The sequence below is a fragment of the Bombus affinis genome, chromosome 4, assembly GCF_024516045.1.
Source record: "Bombus affinis isolate iyBomAffi1 chromosome 4, iyBomAffi1.2, whole genome shotgun sequence".
Lineage (NCBI taxonomy): Eukaryota > Metazoa > Arthropoda > Insecta > Hymenoptera > Apidae > Bombus > Bombus affinis.
Genome location: NC_066347.1, coordinates 5314064 through 5331184, shown reverse-complemented (window position 1 = coordinate 5331184; position 17121 = coordinate 5314064).

Genomic DNA, 17121 nt, shown 5'->3' with positions numbered 1-17121 from the left:
TATCTATTTTAATATGTAAATAATGTTGGAACAAGGACATTTTGTAAATCGTCCATTAAATAATAAAGATACAGTGACTACATAAAAAAGGTATTTACACTTGTTCTTACTTTCCAATGAAGCATCTTTTTAATCAGATCCTATATTTCATTTGCGTAGTATCAAATTTCTGTAGTCACATGAAGATATTACCGTACGATACGAAATTCAATATATCATTATTTTAATATTAGATGTAATTAATTGTTATGCAGATTCTATAATAAGTAGAATGGTGTGCACATACATTTTTTAGCCACAATATATGTATTTTTATTAAATACAAGAAAGAGATGTAATAGCTAGAACGACTTAAAGGATACATCATTTATAAGTGATGTAGTAAATATATTGTGGAACTTTTATAAACATTTATGGTCGTTTGTATCGACATCCGGAGGATAAAGGATGAAAGTTAAGAAAAAGTCGAAGGCGGGGTGGGTTAGTAAAAAGAAGGCGAAGAATAGGAAAAATAACGATAGAGCGCAAGTAGAAACACGAGAGCAAACGAAGACACTCACAGCATGTGAAACAGTTGCTCAAAGCGTAGCGGAACTCTTCTATTTTTCTTTGCCCTCCTTTCCACCCTTACTTTAATGATGAGGCTGACCCACCCTCGTTCCCTACGATCCGTGGTGCAAATGTAACCCACGTGGCATACGTGCCAGTTTTTTGTGGTACCAGATGAGAACCACCTTGTAAATGAAATGGACTACCAGCCACTGTCGATGAAACTTCACCGCCTCATATATTTCTCTTGCTCTAGGATATAGAAAAATTATATTTGTACATATATCTAACAAGGAAGAAAAAACCCAAAGAGTTCAACCCCTTTTATACAAATCGTTCGAAATAAATTGAAAACCTTGCGTGCCTGAACAATTTCGCGTTTAATTTCATTTTTCGGGGTATTTATTTAAATTGTATTAATTCGCACACATTTTTCATATATTTAATGAAACAATTTTCCAATGTTTCCTCGCTGAATTATGTTGGAAAATATGCCTGGAACGTTTTCGTATATTAAGTGAGTAATTTTATTTGCTTTTACGATAATTGGTTTTTTAACAACTTCACATTGTTGCGTTCCACCCTTGAATGCTTGCATGCATGTATGTAACGTAGGAACATAGATAAAATATAAATTTTTACCTTCGACTGTGAAGGGTTAATATTTATTCGATTAATACAAAACTATAGATACTTAGATATTTAAAAGATACTATAGATGTTTAAATGTATATTGTTCAAGCAAGCTAATTTATAAGCTGTGATATATACACTCATTTTCTTGAAGTACCTCGTCTCAATCCTGCTGCATTGTCTGAATGATTTTCGACACAATTATATCTTACTATCGTCTTCTTTTATTTGAAGAAAAATGAAGTAATTGTTAATTGTATTGCGTTGATTTTTCATTTCAATATTTTGTTAGTGATCTTGTGAAAATATTGAACGTCTTTTGTCGTTAGATCGAAACTGTGTTCCAGTCATAAAAATTAAAATTACAATTATTTTTTAAATTCATTCAATCTTTGGAGGCGTGCAAATATGAAACAAGCAACTCTCGTCTAAAGAACTTACTCGTTCGCTGTCTTCTCCGTAGCAAATACAAAAATTAAAAATTGAATTACCTAATATTTTAAAAACAAAATAACTCTATACCACCAAGATCGCGAAAACCATGTATAACACGTACCAGCATAATATTAATCGACACTGAACTCGACCTTTTCCAAGAACTTCTGTCGTTCATCTTCGTGGACTACCATTCTCCAGAGAAAGTCCTTTAAATTCGCGTATCACAGGCGACATCTCGATACCATCTTTCATCCTGCTTCCGGCCAGTTCCGTTCATCGCTCAGTCATGAAGCTCACTTTCATTCAAAGTTAAATACTCGGCGTAGAACTTCCATTCCCGGCATGGATCCCCACCTTTAATGATTGATACCGACTCACACCCGCCTCGAATGTATAAATAACTAATTAGCTCGGTGACACGGACAAGGGGAGGGCGCTGGGGATGCATAATTTAAACGTCCATTACTGTACACGCCATAGTTCTTCCTTAATACGCACGAGGAACCGTGCACTTTAATTTGTCTCGTGGGAATTCGAGTTGTTTCCAATCTTCCTTGTGCAACCAACCAACGTCCTTGACTTAGCCCTATCTGGTAGAACTGACGTGGTTTATTAAACGTGTTGGTTGGTTTATTAGAGAGATGAGTGATAAAATTGTAATAGTTAGTGTATATTAAAATCACTTTAAATACAAGTACAGAGATAGTGTATTCCGGTCGTAATCGTCGCTCGCTCAATGTCACTGTTCAAATCTATTCTCGCTATTCGACTGTTTATGACTCGCTACAATGATTGTCCTATAGAGCATGTTCGTCTGTTTGTATCGACCGGTGGTATTACAAAAAGTTCAAATGTAACTCCGGTTGACGATTATAAATAACGGCGATAATGTTTTGTACGGAGTTCGTTTACCTTTGAACCTAGCAAACCAAAACAACGTTGGCACTCCGAGGCACAATATGAGTCTCTCCCGATTCGAATCTTCCATTGATCGCTACAGAACTACGAGACAAAGAAAATGTCTGATTGGGCTTCCTAATATTACGAACAATTGAACAAAGAAATAATCGGAATCGAAGACATTTAAGAGATAAATTAATTCTACTGAAAGCGATTAAGTTTCTTGGATCTTTTCGATAAACGAAATATACAGTATTTGAAATTTCTTTTGATACATCATGAATTTCCTTTTTTGTTCAGCTTTTGTTGGAAAAGGAGAGAATATAGGAATAGAAAGATTTATATTAATAGATTTTTGTCAGTGATATTATAAATGATTTTATTTCTTTATACTCTTAATTTGTATTTTAAGTGTAATTTGATATGTCTTATGCAGTAGAATGAAATAATGGTGCAACACTAGAGATAATAATTGATAATCGCCACTTCAATATCCTAATACATACATACATGTACAAAATATGCAGCAATAATATTAAATCTTTAATCGATCTCAATTATAACTAATAGTGACGTAGCTGACATTTGTTGTTGTATTTTTAATGACCTATGTTGCATAACAATTAGCTCCCTAAATTAATTGTGAAAAATAGTTTAAACTACATAATTCTTTATTTCCATCTCAACTATAATATTATACTACTAAGAAAATTCAGCCAGAACAATCTAACTCTGATTTCAAGGGTTGTGATAGAAAATCAAGAAAATAATATTTAACCGTTGAGTCCTAGAGTTTACTTTTTTTTCTTGTCAGCATTATGTATTTGATAAATAATCTTCTTGTAAGCTTATCAATAATTTTTCCCGAAAAATCAATTTAAGTAGTGCCACTTTTAAAATAGACGTGTGATATCAAAAAAGGAAAGTACCCAAAAAAGGATGGAAAAAGTCCTCTGGTTAAATAAAACTGGAAGTGCGAAGGGTTAATTAACGAGGAGCCATTAAGGGAAGTAAAACACGAAACGAAAGGAAAGTGTGTTTTCAATAACGAAAATGAAAGCAAACGCGAAGCAGGTCGCCTTCCTTCTAGTCGAAACTTATGGACGACACCCAATATTGAGATTGCTAGCGAGCAGAATGTCGCGCGACGTGTACGGACGACCACCATAGAGGCAATGGTATCAAAACGAAAACAGAAGAATAGGGAGAGGAGGGATGAGAGGAATGGGAGAACGATCGGTCCTCTCTCTCGATCAACGTGGAAACAGGTTGACAGATTGGAAACAGGCCGAGACTTTTATGGCAGCTGTTTCCCGAGCGGTCATAAATCCTTTATCTAGATTGTTTATCGCTCAACGGGAGAGAGAATTTCTCATTTGCGTTAAAATTGTCCCTAGGAATCGCGTGTAGGGTGTCGTTGTTTACGATCCTTCTCCTACGTCCATTGTTGTCGATCTTAGAAACAATTTTAACGAAGAAATTACGATTGAATAAGAGTGAGTGTAAATTTGCTTTTGGGATTTCGATATGTTTTGTCTTCTTGTTCTAATTTACTCTTTTTCTTATTGTTCTCTGTGTGTTTGTTATTTTATAGTTAAAATCAAACGCTGAATGCTTTATAGCACTACGACTATTTCTAAAAAATTTGTTAATAAAACAACTGAAAGTTAATGTTAATAAAACAACTGATATTTTCTGATGTCTATTCATGGTGTTTGTAAAGATTTTTCTATGCTTTTTAAATCTTTTATATCTTCTGTATGTTATAACGTATACGTATTTATTTAATCTTTCATATTTCTTAATTGTATTTTCAGCGTGTCAAGTTTTCAATCTTTTGGTAAAAGTAATTGAATTGATTTTTTAATTCAGTCATATGATCTTCAGAAATTATTACGATTTGTTGTAGAATCCTGTTAATCTTCTATATTACGAATTAAAATGGAATTAATTTCAATTCGTAATAATCACAAAAAATTTTTCTTTCCAGTTTTCATTAAACACGAGCCTGTTTTATTTTGACGATTTTATTGAATTATATAAATCAGAAATCATTGTAAGAACAAACGGAGGTAAAGGATTGTTGCGTTCAATTGAATGCGATCGTACCCATATGTATTCGATGTGACTATCCATATCAGGGAAATGTTCAATTTTATGGGTCATTTCTCGAGGCTTCGTGTCGTTGAAACTGGGATAAACCGAATCTGGTGAGAAAATTGTGACAATGAAAAGTTGGGCCCTTGACGACGACGTCTATCGTCATTCTGCCGCGAAATTAAGGAAGGCGTTTCGACTCGATCAATTAAACAGAACGTCGAGAGGACGGGAAAATAATAAAGCGGAGCCTTTATGGGAAATGGAAAATCGCCCGCTGAATAATGGGTATTTCGATTCAATTTGCATTTAATTGCTCCATTGATATTGATACGCTGTATGTCAGGAACCATTTCGAACTATGAGCGTCTGAAAAACGAAATTGATTACATTAATTTTTTAATTGCATTACATAAAAATATGAAACTTTTTAAATTACTTAAAGAAATTTGAGGTTTAATAGATTCGCAAGTCGTATCTTGTTGAAGTAAAATAATAGAATAATGTAACATCTCATTATACGAATTTTTAAAATTAAAAAATAGCCAATTTCTATTACAAGCTACCTAGTCGATCTAGGATCAATCGATAAACCTTATAACATTTACCCTTCGTTCATTCACGACCAACTAGTGTCTCTAGTTTTCATTCCTATCAATTCTTACTTTCTCTTTTGCTACTCTGCTCCCATGATAACTTTCCGAACTATATACGAAATTACAGAAAATATTCTTGCAATATTACATACACACAATTCGTAATTGAATTGAATTACCAAAATGTAGGCGCGGATACAAAATTACCATAGCAACAGCGATAGATCCCAGGCGTCTCCACGGTCCACCAAACAGATCGAGGCAATTATCCGTAACAAAGCAACGAATATCCTACTAATAGGATTAATACACCGTATTAGCCCCGACAGAGTGGTATCTAGAGGCGTCGAAACATTTCGCAGACATTCGTAAAGCTCCACCGAACCGTGGCAATAACGAAGTAACGTTCGACTCTTTGCAGTTGTCGAATTTCATCAAGCTGGCCGCGATTTGGTTGCGTGTAGGCGATGTGTTTCGCGCCCGTGTTTCCCTACTCACCTGCACAAGCGCGACGCGGACGTTTCGGTGCAAACGCCGTGTATTATCCAAATTGCATTATCGTCCGCTGTTTGCACGGTTATATCGTCACAGTCGGATGTATTTGCCGTGGAGCACTTTGCCCGTGCGTAGCCAGTCAAATGGCTTAATTGCTTTGTCCACGCAATTACGAAATTGCTTACAATTTACAATCAGCCTGTCTAGTGCATGGCGCGCTACTCTCTTCGGGCCGCGTTGATCAATTTTATGAATGACTGGCCCCGTACGGCCAGTACGGCCAGTTTGTATAAAAAGATCCATTCGCTGGTTTTAATCGATGATACTTATGCACGTTCGAAGTGATGAAGTGGTGGATTTTCATTTTGCATAAAGGAACATGGGTTTGAATTAGAGGGAGATATAGGATTGTGCGATGACTATCTTGTGCTTAAATTGAATATCTCAGAAGCCATATTTATCGACTACATAAAGTGGAAAACGTAAGGAAAAGGATGATACTACAGACAATAATTAAAAAATTAAATATAATAAAAAGAATTTTTTAACATTTTCTTTAGAATTCAATGTCATCTCGGTAAAGGAACTTATTGAATTACCTAAGTCATTCGTTTCTCTAGAATTGAACGATAAAATTAAACTAATTACAAGGGGTTCGTTTATTAAAATACCTATTTTTTTATTTTCTATAGTCTTCATTTTATAATTATTTCATTATAATTCCGTTGTTTCATTTACATTTTTGTATCTTATAGCGCAAGGTATTGGATAAAGTAAGCCATTTAATTGATCAATTTACGTCTACCTAACGTTACTCTATCATTTTTACCAAACATTTAACATATTTAAAGGCACATTTCACAAATGGCACATCCATGAAATAAGATGTAGCAACCGTCATGAGGAACGAGTTATTTTCATAATAACTAGATTATTCTTTCGTACAGACGTCTTTAATAAAATGTCAGCATCAGGGATGCTTACGTCAACCTGGACGTTCAGATATCATCGTTTGATCTTTAATAAAAGAAGCAGTAGTTGTTGTTTGTCCACAAATAACTGGCACCGTTACGATGACGCCGGCAGTTTTGCTCAGTGACTTTCATCCATGCAAACACTAACTCGCTCGCTTCCAGCTGCCGGAAATTTTCATAAAATTCCGCCTGTTTTTTGTCTCATTTTTTTTTGTTTTGTTTTCTCTATCTTCTCTGCCCCCCCCCTCTCTTTTTGTCTACGTCTCCTCCGCTCCTGCGGTTTTAATAAATAGCTACGCTAGGCTCCGTCGCTCATTTTTTTAATCTGCGCGCAGCGTACGCGTCCCGCATTGCTCGTATTTCACAAATATCGAATCGCTTACGGGTCGTAAAACGTTCCCCGAAATTCCGGCCCGTTTAAAACAACCGCCAGGCCAGGCGACCGTATTTTAGTAAATTTATTTTTGCGTACGGCCGGTTGACAGGCTGAGTTTAACCCTGTCGTTGTCGTCAGCAACTCGCCGGACGAGCCGCGGTCACGTAGTCTAAGGCCGAGCTTTTTTTCCGCGGTACGCTGAAATTAATGTTTCGTCAGGCCTGCGGCGACGTTTCGCGTGCGCTGGAACATAAACGATTCCCAGATACGCGAATCGAGAACGTTTTGATTCAATATAGTCCAGAGCACAGATTTTTTTCAACGTTCAAGTCTTTTAATTGCGAATTTGAAATTGCTTGAACTACCCCATTTTTAGAACGCAGTTCGGTTTTGTCGAGCCAGTGAAACTGCATGTTTCTATTTGTTGCCTATTTTCGTAGAGTATGTGTACAGTCTCATTTGAAATTTTTTGGATAGTTGCTGGGTTTAATAGAACTCTTATATTCGATGTGAATTGCCATATTTATATTTTTTTTTACTAAAGTTGTTGATCTGTGAGCATCGAGCACTTTGTTCAACTAATACAAAGTGTTAAATAAATTAATAACCCTTCGTATTTTTTAATGATTTCCTAATTTTTTCCAAATTTGAATTAGGTAAGCATCAAGTATGCCAAAGTTTGCCAGTTAAATTTTTCATTTCATATTCCAAAAACGACATAAAAATGAATTTTGAGTAATATTGACTATGAGACATAACAAGCGAAAGAAGATAAACGCTAGTATATAATTATACGATATTACTTATATAGTTATACAAATTGTAATGATACATATTTGTGTACGTTAATTATAGAACTAAAAGTTAATTCAGAATACGGCCTTCATTAATTTCTTTATATCGATCAATTTGCATTTTGAAATTATTTAGAAATAATCCAAAATGTCATCGACAGAAATCAAATTAACAAGCAACCCGACATTGCCCCATTCCAACAGTATGGAACAAAAATTTCGAACACAATTTGCGATGATCGAGTTTCGCGCTTTAATAGTAATAATTGACCGTCGGGATAGAGTTTTAATTTCAGTTCGCTAACCAGGCGAAACCGGCTGTTTCGCTCGGAACTGTAAACAGTACGGTTCATCACACAAAAGTAGCCATTCAGCGAAAATTCATTTATGTTCGAGATTCGCGATCGATCAAGTGTTAATCGACTAGATAAAACGTACACGCGTGTGTGGAAAGTGGAACCAACACGGTTGCAACGTTCGATCATCGATGATAAAAGAGCGTTCATGGCTTAGATAGCAACGCCATCGATTTTTTCGCGGTAGATAACAACTATTCTATATAATTGCACAGTGACCAGGATAATTTAATAGCGTCGCTGGCTACGTTGAATGTATTTAACAATCAACCAGAGGACTCGAACGTTCCCTCGCTTTCGGCTATTTTTGATGCGCGAGACTCGATAATAAAATTATAACGGATGATCCTGAAACGACTGCAGTGTTTTTTCGTAAAATCCAATAAAGCGCCTATCGAACTGACACAGGGAAGGAGAAAAAATGTCGGCCAGTCTGGTTTTCGAGAGCCTCTTTCCATCGCGGCCGCTCCCGCTTCCTGCTTTGCTTCCTGTTCGCGCGGCCCTTTTCGAAAACTACGCCCGTACTGTGAATTCTCATTGTTTGCCCAACATCGGGGCTGTCACGAAAAATATCCATCGCCAAAATATCGAGCCTTTTGACTATCCACCAGTGTATCGACGATGACGAATGAAGTCGCGGGAATTGGCGAAACGATTCGTGAACGAGTTTTGTTGACCGATCTTTTGTCAAGACAACGTGTTGCCAAGCGATTATTCTCAGTAAAATTTTTCACATTTCCCATTTTGTATAGAAAATGTTTTCCTCTCTTTGTTAGCTAAGAAGATATAAGGAAGAATGATTTAGGCTAGGTGACGGATTTGTTTATGAAAAGCAAAGGTTTTAATTCCCAAAGGTTCTGAAACTAAGTTTCGCTATCGGACAGTGATTGATACAGTAATTGATAAAGATTGAGCGTTTCTAGTTCTAATTCTGACCACGATCGATAAATGGCCTAGTTTCTAAACATGGTGGGCAACGATTAATTCGTTCCTCGTTAAATTTCTGTTGAATTACTATTGACCTAACTACATATTTTGTATTATGAATTCTGAACAGTAGGTAAATCATAGATTCTACTTGTTGATCCCTGTATAATTTGGAAATCACGGGAAAAACATGACAAGTACACTTTTGTTGATTTTCTGGTTTTAATGTTAGAAGTTAAAAGGAGGATTTCAATGTGACGTAATTGAGAATGAAACCAATCGGTTCAATCGAAAGATTTCAAAATAGCTGATAGGTTGGCGAAGTTTTATGGAGGCCAAAGATATAATTATTGAGCCAAACCACATTTTAATATTATCACGATATGAGACAATATTTTTAACATTTTGAAGTATATGAAAGAACACAATAAAAAGCCAATTTTTGTATTGATATGTACTGAATTTTAAAACTGTTTCTCTATAAAAAAATAAAAAATTAGACTTGCCATGTTCTTCCCCTATATTCTTCATTCACTAAGTATCTATCAACAATGCAATTACTGAATGCATTCCTCCTCCATCCTTGTTTTCTCGCGCAAAGTAAGTATACACATTAGCCATAATTAGCAACCGATTCAGAAAAGGCAAATTTCTCCAACAGAATCGAATCACTGAAATTAGCTTGAGTCGTTTCTCTTCGAACGAACAGAGGGAACTCAGTCAGCCATAAGATTCTCGATATATTATTAAGAATCGAACGGTATAGGGCGGTTGATTCATCGTGTTCGAGAGTAATCCGAAGGAATCGGCCCATTACGTGTCGGCTCGTAAAGCATACGACAGCGAAAGAAAAGAAAATAAAACGTGATCAAGGAGAAACGGAGCCCTATGAAAACCGAGGAGACGCAATAACACGCGAAGGATCATCGATCGAGCGAAAGTCAACGATATTCCGTGCGCAAGGACGAGAATGCTCGCGTAGCGTTGTCTCGTATCGAAACGATATGGCGCGCCACGCTGGAATTCCTAAACGCAGTCCAATAAAAACTTTTCCAATTGACTTCCCTTGGCTTAATTCACCCAAGTCGAAGGTAAGTAGCGAGCTGGGTTATACGACCGCTCTGTGAACGAGGAAGGTTATTCGTCGAGCATCTGCAACATTGATGGGGATGGATAAGGGTAAAAGTACGAAGGGTGGTTGACTGGTGAGTATCGTTGCCCTAAAGCAGAAGATCAATGAGAATTTTTTCCAGATTGGAGGCTGTGATTCTTAAATAGTTTGACTTTCTTTAAGTGTTACAAGTCGTTCTCGTTGGTTTAATAATTGCAGGCTTGATAACCGCGGGCTAATCGCAGTGTTTCGAATTAATATTACAGAGAGTGTTGTCTAACTGTAGAGGGTAATACAGTGCCCACATACAATTTTAGGATGATTCAACTTTTATAACTGCTGCCTGTATTATTTATTTTTCATTTTCTATTACGATAGTTGCATAATGTATTTACACATCATTTAACTTATTATGTGGGGTATTAAATTATTTATATTAGATGTATTAAATTTTGTATTATTTACTACAGTTTTCATACGGCTACAAAAAATTGATGTTATGAAAATGTTCCGCCGCGCAACACATCTGCACGGCATCCCGCGCGGCTTGATAGCCAACGGTCTACGTGCCGTCCTGCGAACCTTCCATAGGCCCAAGAATCCACCATTAAGTTGAAATTCTAACTGCATTGTTCGCACATATGGTTTAAGTCAATCTGTTTGCCAGAAAAGACTTTCTAATTCTAGAAGTTGTCTCTTAAAAATTACGGAGAAAGCGGGTAGTGGTCTAACGCAAAATGGAAATGCCTAACGGAAAAGCCGGGTTTTCCTAAAAAACAAAGACATCAAACTAGCAACAGTAGTAGGAGGTTCCGTCCCCTCTCATCACTCATCAACATCTATTAACCAATTACTTTACGAACGAAAAGTGTGAGCAACGAATCCGTTTTCTTCACCCAAAAAACCACACCCACACGAGCTTTCCTCCGCAATTGCACGAGAGCAAAGAGTCAGTCTATTCCAATCAATCAGTCAGTCGTTCAAGTCATTCAGTCAAGTCAGACGGTCGATATCAAGCAGTCTATTCATTTGGTCATTCAGTTGATTCTGTTGATTCGATTCAGTCAAAATCGGATCTGATCAATCGTTACGTCTACTGCGACACGAGAGCCTTCATGTATCAGATTGGCAGTCAGAATCTGAACAAGATCAAGGCAATCCTCATACTCAGCGACGTTACTAGTGTGTGTGATTATACGAAGTTATTGGAAAATATATAAGTTATAACACTGTTAATCACGGAGTTATATCATTTCAACCACCCCTATTGTCTTAACGGAAATCAGGGGATCGATCTACTCGCGGCGTCGATTATTATAATCGTAACGGGAATTTACCACTCCCGTTGACGTGTTTTCTCGCGATTGCGTCTCCCCGCGATTGGTCGAATTTACAGAAAATGAAATGTAGAATGTGATTAAAAAATCGGAAGAAAAATAAAATTGTTTCTTGTTTCTTACTGAAGACTAAAATATCAGGGACAGTGACGAATGCTTTAATTACAACCCTGGGATGGGACACTTTATTCTTTCGAAACTTTACCTATTTAACAAAAGAGAAGAAACTTTTAATAGAAACTATATGCTGTCATACTAATTTTAATTTGATGCTTCAAACAAACCAACAAAGGAACATAACATCTCAGCGTGTTTTAACTTAATATAATAACTCGTCAATTTTTGTATTCATATTTCTTTGCTACATTCTTCTATAATTTTATTCTTTAATTATACAAAGTAATTTAAAACATTAGTTCTTAAATATTAAATATTCATTTTAAATCTTGAATATTATTTCTATTTATAGAAAAATTGATTCATTAACAGTATAATATTATAAAACGATATAATTTTTACAGAAAAGTTTAAACACGCAAGTGATTTCGTGGAGTTTTCCGCAACATGGCGGATTCCACGCAGGTATTTCCGAGTTAATAGCAATTACAGAATGAAATATAGCTACTAGAAAGCGACAAGCCTTGCCCTCTTGTAAAAGCGACTCTGCGCCTAGCAATACTAAATGAATCATTTGATTGGAAAATAGCATCTGTTTCTGATTTTTAGAAGAGCGAAGTTATTGAAATCACGCTGTTCTTTGAGTAAGCTGAACAAACGATTTCTCTCGCAGTAATGTCGTTTAGCTCGGATGAGACGTTCAATTAAAACGCACCTCCTTCGACTCATTTCCCATGCATGCAGCGTACAGTTTTTAAAACGAAACCTATCAATGTCCTGCCTTTGAAATACAAATCATGTACTGTGTTTAAAGGTACATTCTCCTTTAATGGAGTAACAATGTGCATAATGTGAATATGTACATATGTGTTATGTTGCGTATAAAAAATGTCAGATTGGTCACTTTCTGCTTGAGTAAAAATTTGTATGGCCGAGAAGTACGTGAAGGTACATATATAACATGAAATTATTTCTCCAAACATTTATCTTCTTTTTTTTTTTTTAATCGAAATCTGGAACTGTTCGGATTTAAAGTTTCGTATGCTTCCCACTTGCCATAAAGTAAATCGATTTTAAATACAAAGCGAATTCCGATTCGCGATGACGTGAATACAAATTTCAGATCTCGAACTCTAAAGATTTACAATGTTAAACGTCTCACAGTTTCTATTTCCATCTCTATACATAGGGCGAGTCACGTAACTCGTCGTATCTCTTTCTTGGTTGAAGTTAGAAGAAAATGTTAAAGAAAGAAGATGGATGGTTCAAGCAGGACCACATTTTCGTGACTACATTTATTTCCTAAGTGCAAAGATGCATAAATATTTTATTCTATTTTTTAAAGTGTAAGGCATACAGTCTTTTGCATAGATCGAATCATCTCGTTCTAAGAAGAGAAAGAAGCTCTGTTCCACCCTATACATTGTATATTGCATGCTACAAACGACCTTTAGTGCTCCATCCCTTTTACAAAATTATGCACTTTCAACTTCCTGCATGAATCGTCTTCGAAAGAAATTCTCTTCCCTGCTTCGTAGATAAGAAGATAAATCCCGTTCGATTCCACGTATTATTCGTAACTTTCTCATCGATTCGATGATTGATGAAGAAAAAAATATAATGGTACAAAGTCTCAAAAAAGAAAATAGTTTCTGCGCTGTACTTCGATTTACCTCGAGAAGCAAGGATCCCTTTGTTGGATAATTCGTAACGAAAGGGTTTGTACGAGAGTAAGAGAGACAGCGACCGGATATCAGCGCAGTTCCGTGAAGTTTCGATAAGTCGGTCTCGAAGCGTTTACTTCCTGGTGAGCACGACTGCCTCGGATAGGATAGAAGACTGGAGAAAGTCTAGACTTTGAAAGATCAAAAGGCATCGGCGGCCTGGAAGTAACACGGTCCTGGTGTCTGGCTTCTCAGTAGGAGAGCTTCCAGAGAGTACCCTCCTTTTCGCTTCTTCATTCTCCCTCCGTCGTCCTTTTTGCCAGGTCTTCCTCTTCTTCTCCGCTTGTTCCTGTCTTAGTTCCTATTTCAATCGCCCTGCCCTCTTTGTCGAGCCTATTTGCCTCTTTCCTCTTTCTCTCTTTTCCTCTCTACGCCATCGTGCGCCGTCTTTATAGGTTATGCAATCGTCCTTAAACGCTTTACAATACCCAGCAGTTTGATATCGAATCCTGGGATCATCGTAGAAATTGTGGTATTACCTCGCGACCGATGTTCTCGTTGTAAAATGTAATGCGCGAAATGGACACGGTTAAATGAACCGGGCAACAACCGGTGCCGTGGGAATCCATGTAATTGACTGGATTATAGTACGAAAGAGGAGGATCCTGTTTTTGGTTGACCGATTACAGGACACGGTTTGTAAATTCTTTGAAATGCTGCTATTGATTTCGACATAAATAGGTACTCGTGCGATAGTTAAATGGTTATCACTATGTTTGGCACTAACGTCGGTTGATTTTAGAAAATAACGAATATATTCTATTTTTTTCTTTTTTTGATACGTAATTATGATAGATGTATTTCAAATAATATCTAATTTAAATCATGTTAATTGTATTATACGAAAATAATGATCGGGACTTATTTAATATATTCCGCAATTTTTATATCAATTTCTTGATCGGTTTAAAAGTTTGTCTCATAGGTTACAATGTCCAACATATCCAAATTACGCTAGAACAAAGAAGAATGCAATATAATATGCTGATCGATCGTATGTATAATTCATATAACCGATTAATGTAATTTTGAGTTTTATCATATTTTCATTATTTTCTCCATCAAATTGCGAATATTCAACTATAACACTTAGAATCTTTAAAGCTACAGTCTCGGATATTATACAAATTTTCCGCGATAAATGATTACAGAATCAAATATCGCAATTTTCTACTTTTCCTTGGAAGATACTGATGTAAAGGTGATAAAATAGTTCGTTAAATGATAGGACAAGGTTTAGGGATTTTTATAAAGCGGATTATTCAGTAAAAAGCAACATCTTTACGCCGTGCTTCTTCATCATTCATTATCCTTTGCTCAGCTCTTTTTTCCATCTATTTCTTCTTCATTCTTAAAGATTTTGCGCGGGATCAAAGCACGCGATGGGAAATTTGATGCGATTATAAGTTCGAAGGTAAGAAACGAGGGAGCTAATTGCATCTTTTTCCGAAGGAGCAAAGGATAAGCTTCTCTTTCCTTTGGAATCGGGGAGCAAACTAAACGGTCGACCTCGTTCTCGTGGCGTGCTCGAATCGGGATTCTATTAACCCATTTCCCTGAAATCGTGCGTCAACTCTACAAAAACGAACTTTAACGACGTTTTTACATCCTCCACCCCGGCGACACGATTGCACATCACAGAGAGATCTTTGTTCCAAACAGTTACAACCCCTGAAATTACTTCTCGCGCCACATTGAAAGAATAAAAGTTTCAATCGTCTCTTTGCGCCAGACGTGGATGAAGTAATACTCGACTTCAAACTCGACGTCGCAAATAAAGTTCATCTACATTACACAACCAATATGCTGCAATATAACAATATGCTATACGTTTCTGCTTAATTAATTTTAAATTAAACATCTATCGATTTATTTTTACTTCTGTGTGCGATGAATTTAATACTTTTATATTGCAAACGTAGCTTCGAGAATTATATTAGTACGGATTTTTGTTTCTACCGAACAAAACGTTCATTCTTTGCGAAGCGTACAATATTATTTATCTTTGATATTTATTTCTCCATCGAGTAGTTTTTATATCAAATTAGCTTTTTATATATAAAAAATTAATAGCGAATTATCTAGCTTTAGCAATTAAAAATGAGCATAAAAGAGATTGATTAAAAGTAGGATTCCTTTCACGTGTATTCATTTTAATTGACAATAAACTAAAGATTAAAAGTACTAAAAGAATAAAACTGATGTTCATGATTTTTTTTTTTTAGTTTTGAAGTTTCAACAATGGAACTAATTCCAAGGGCCACTTAAGAGATCCACTTTTTTTATTCACGCCATTACAATAATCAACGCAAATATGTATCTCTGTTAGACTACACAATGGCCTTCAATTTATTTTATATTTTGAGCATAGACATTTATTTAAGAGTTAAGTACCTATACAAGGTGTGGATCCTACATAAATTACATTTTAATGTAACAACGCTGTTCAGTCGTTAAAACGAGAAACTAGAATATCTGTCCTACCGAGCAGAATAAATGTTACAACAACAAATGACAGTAGCCAAAATGTGCATAGAATTCGTTTACACGAGCCAGCTGACACTAATGATGCTGCGTTTACGAAACACGGGGATGCCTTGTTTTTCGCCCATTCCGCTTAAAATGTACAATTGTTTCGTTGTTATTATTATCATTATCGCGATGTCTATTTAATTTCACTGCTTCTATTTCGCTTGTAACGATTAAATAGACATCGAACGGTCGCGTGCCAATTTATGGCACGACTGTATCGCGAAGCACTTTGCTGATTACACGCATCGATGCTCGCATAAATGTCCAAATAAAATTCAACGCCATCGATTCTCCGTGATAATTCCATAAAACGCGGAAACGTGATCATCGAGCCGTTTCATCGGCCGTAAAAGAATCGCATCGCAGCGAGTGATTTCGTCGCTGCAATCTTTCGCTTTATGCGAACGCTTGGAAATTCAGGTTTCGTTAGTGAATGTTTGTTCCGCCGAGTTGATGTTTATTCGATCGAGTTGAAATTGAATGTCGTGTACAATTTTCACGACGGTTGTAAGTTAATTAATGAAGATTTTCCTTTTGGGGCAGTTGTTAAATGTTATTGAAGCTCTGTTCGGTATGAATTTTGCGTTACAATTATTCGTTTATAAAGAATTTAAATCTTGAAACAATTGGAAAGTTAAATTTTATATCGATAGTACTTTGAGAGTTGAATGTTAATAATAATTTTAGTCGAGTTCTAAGCTTTTCTTATTAACTGTAGAATTAAAACCTAAAACTTGCAGCAAGAAATGAACATGAGAAAAGTTGCAAAATTGTATTGGTATGGATCTATAAAATTTCTCTGAAAAATTATAAACTAGTTATTTTAACTACACCGGTAATTCTAACGTTAAATGCTTCTCATATCATAAATTCAAATTGTATAAATTTTATATATTCTCGTACTTAATCTTACGAATCTCATTATTTTCAGGAACTTCATTAACGCAGAAAAGGCCCATCCAAAGGAGAGTTCCTATTATCCGACTATATTGACTTTTAGATAATCGTCGGCGGTCCTCGTCAGAGAGTACCATCAAAAATACAAGATTCGTTTGCATAACGAAGCAATTGAAGAAAGTAAATTCCAATTTCCCAAGAAAATGATATCCCTTGCGTGAATTGTTCTATCATAGAACAAGTAGTTTAAAATTGCAGCCACTCCATG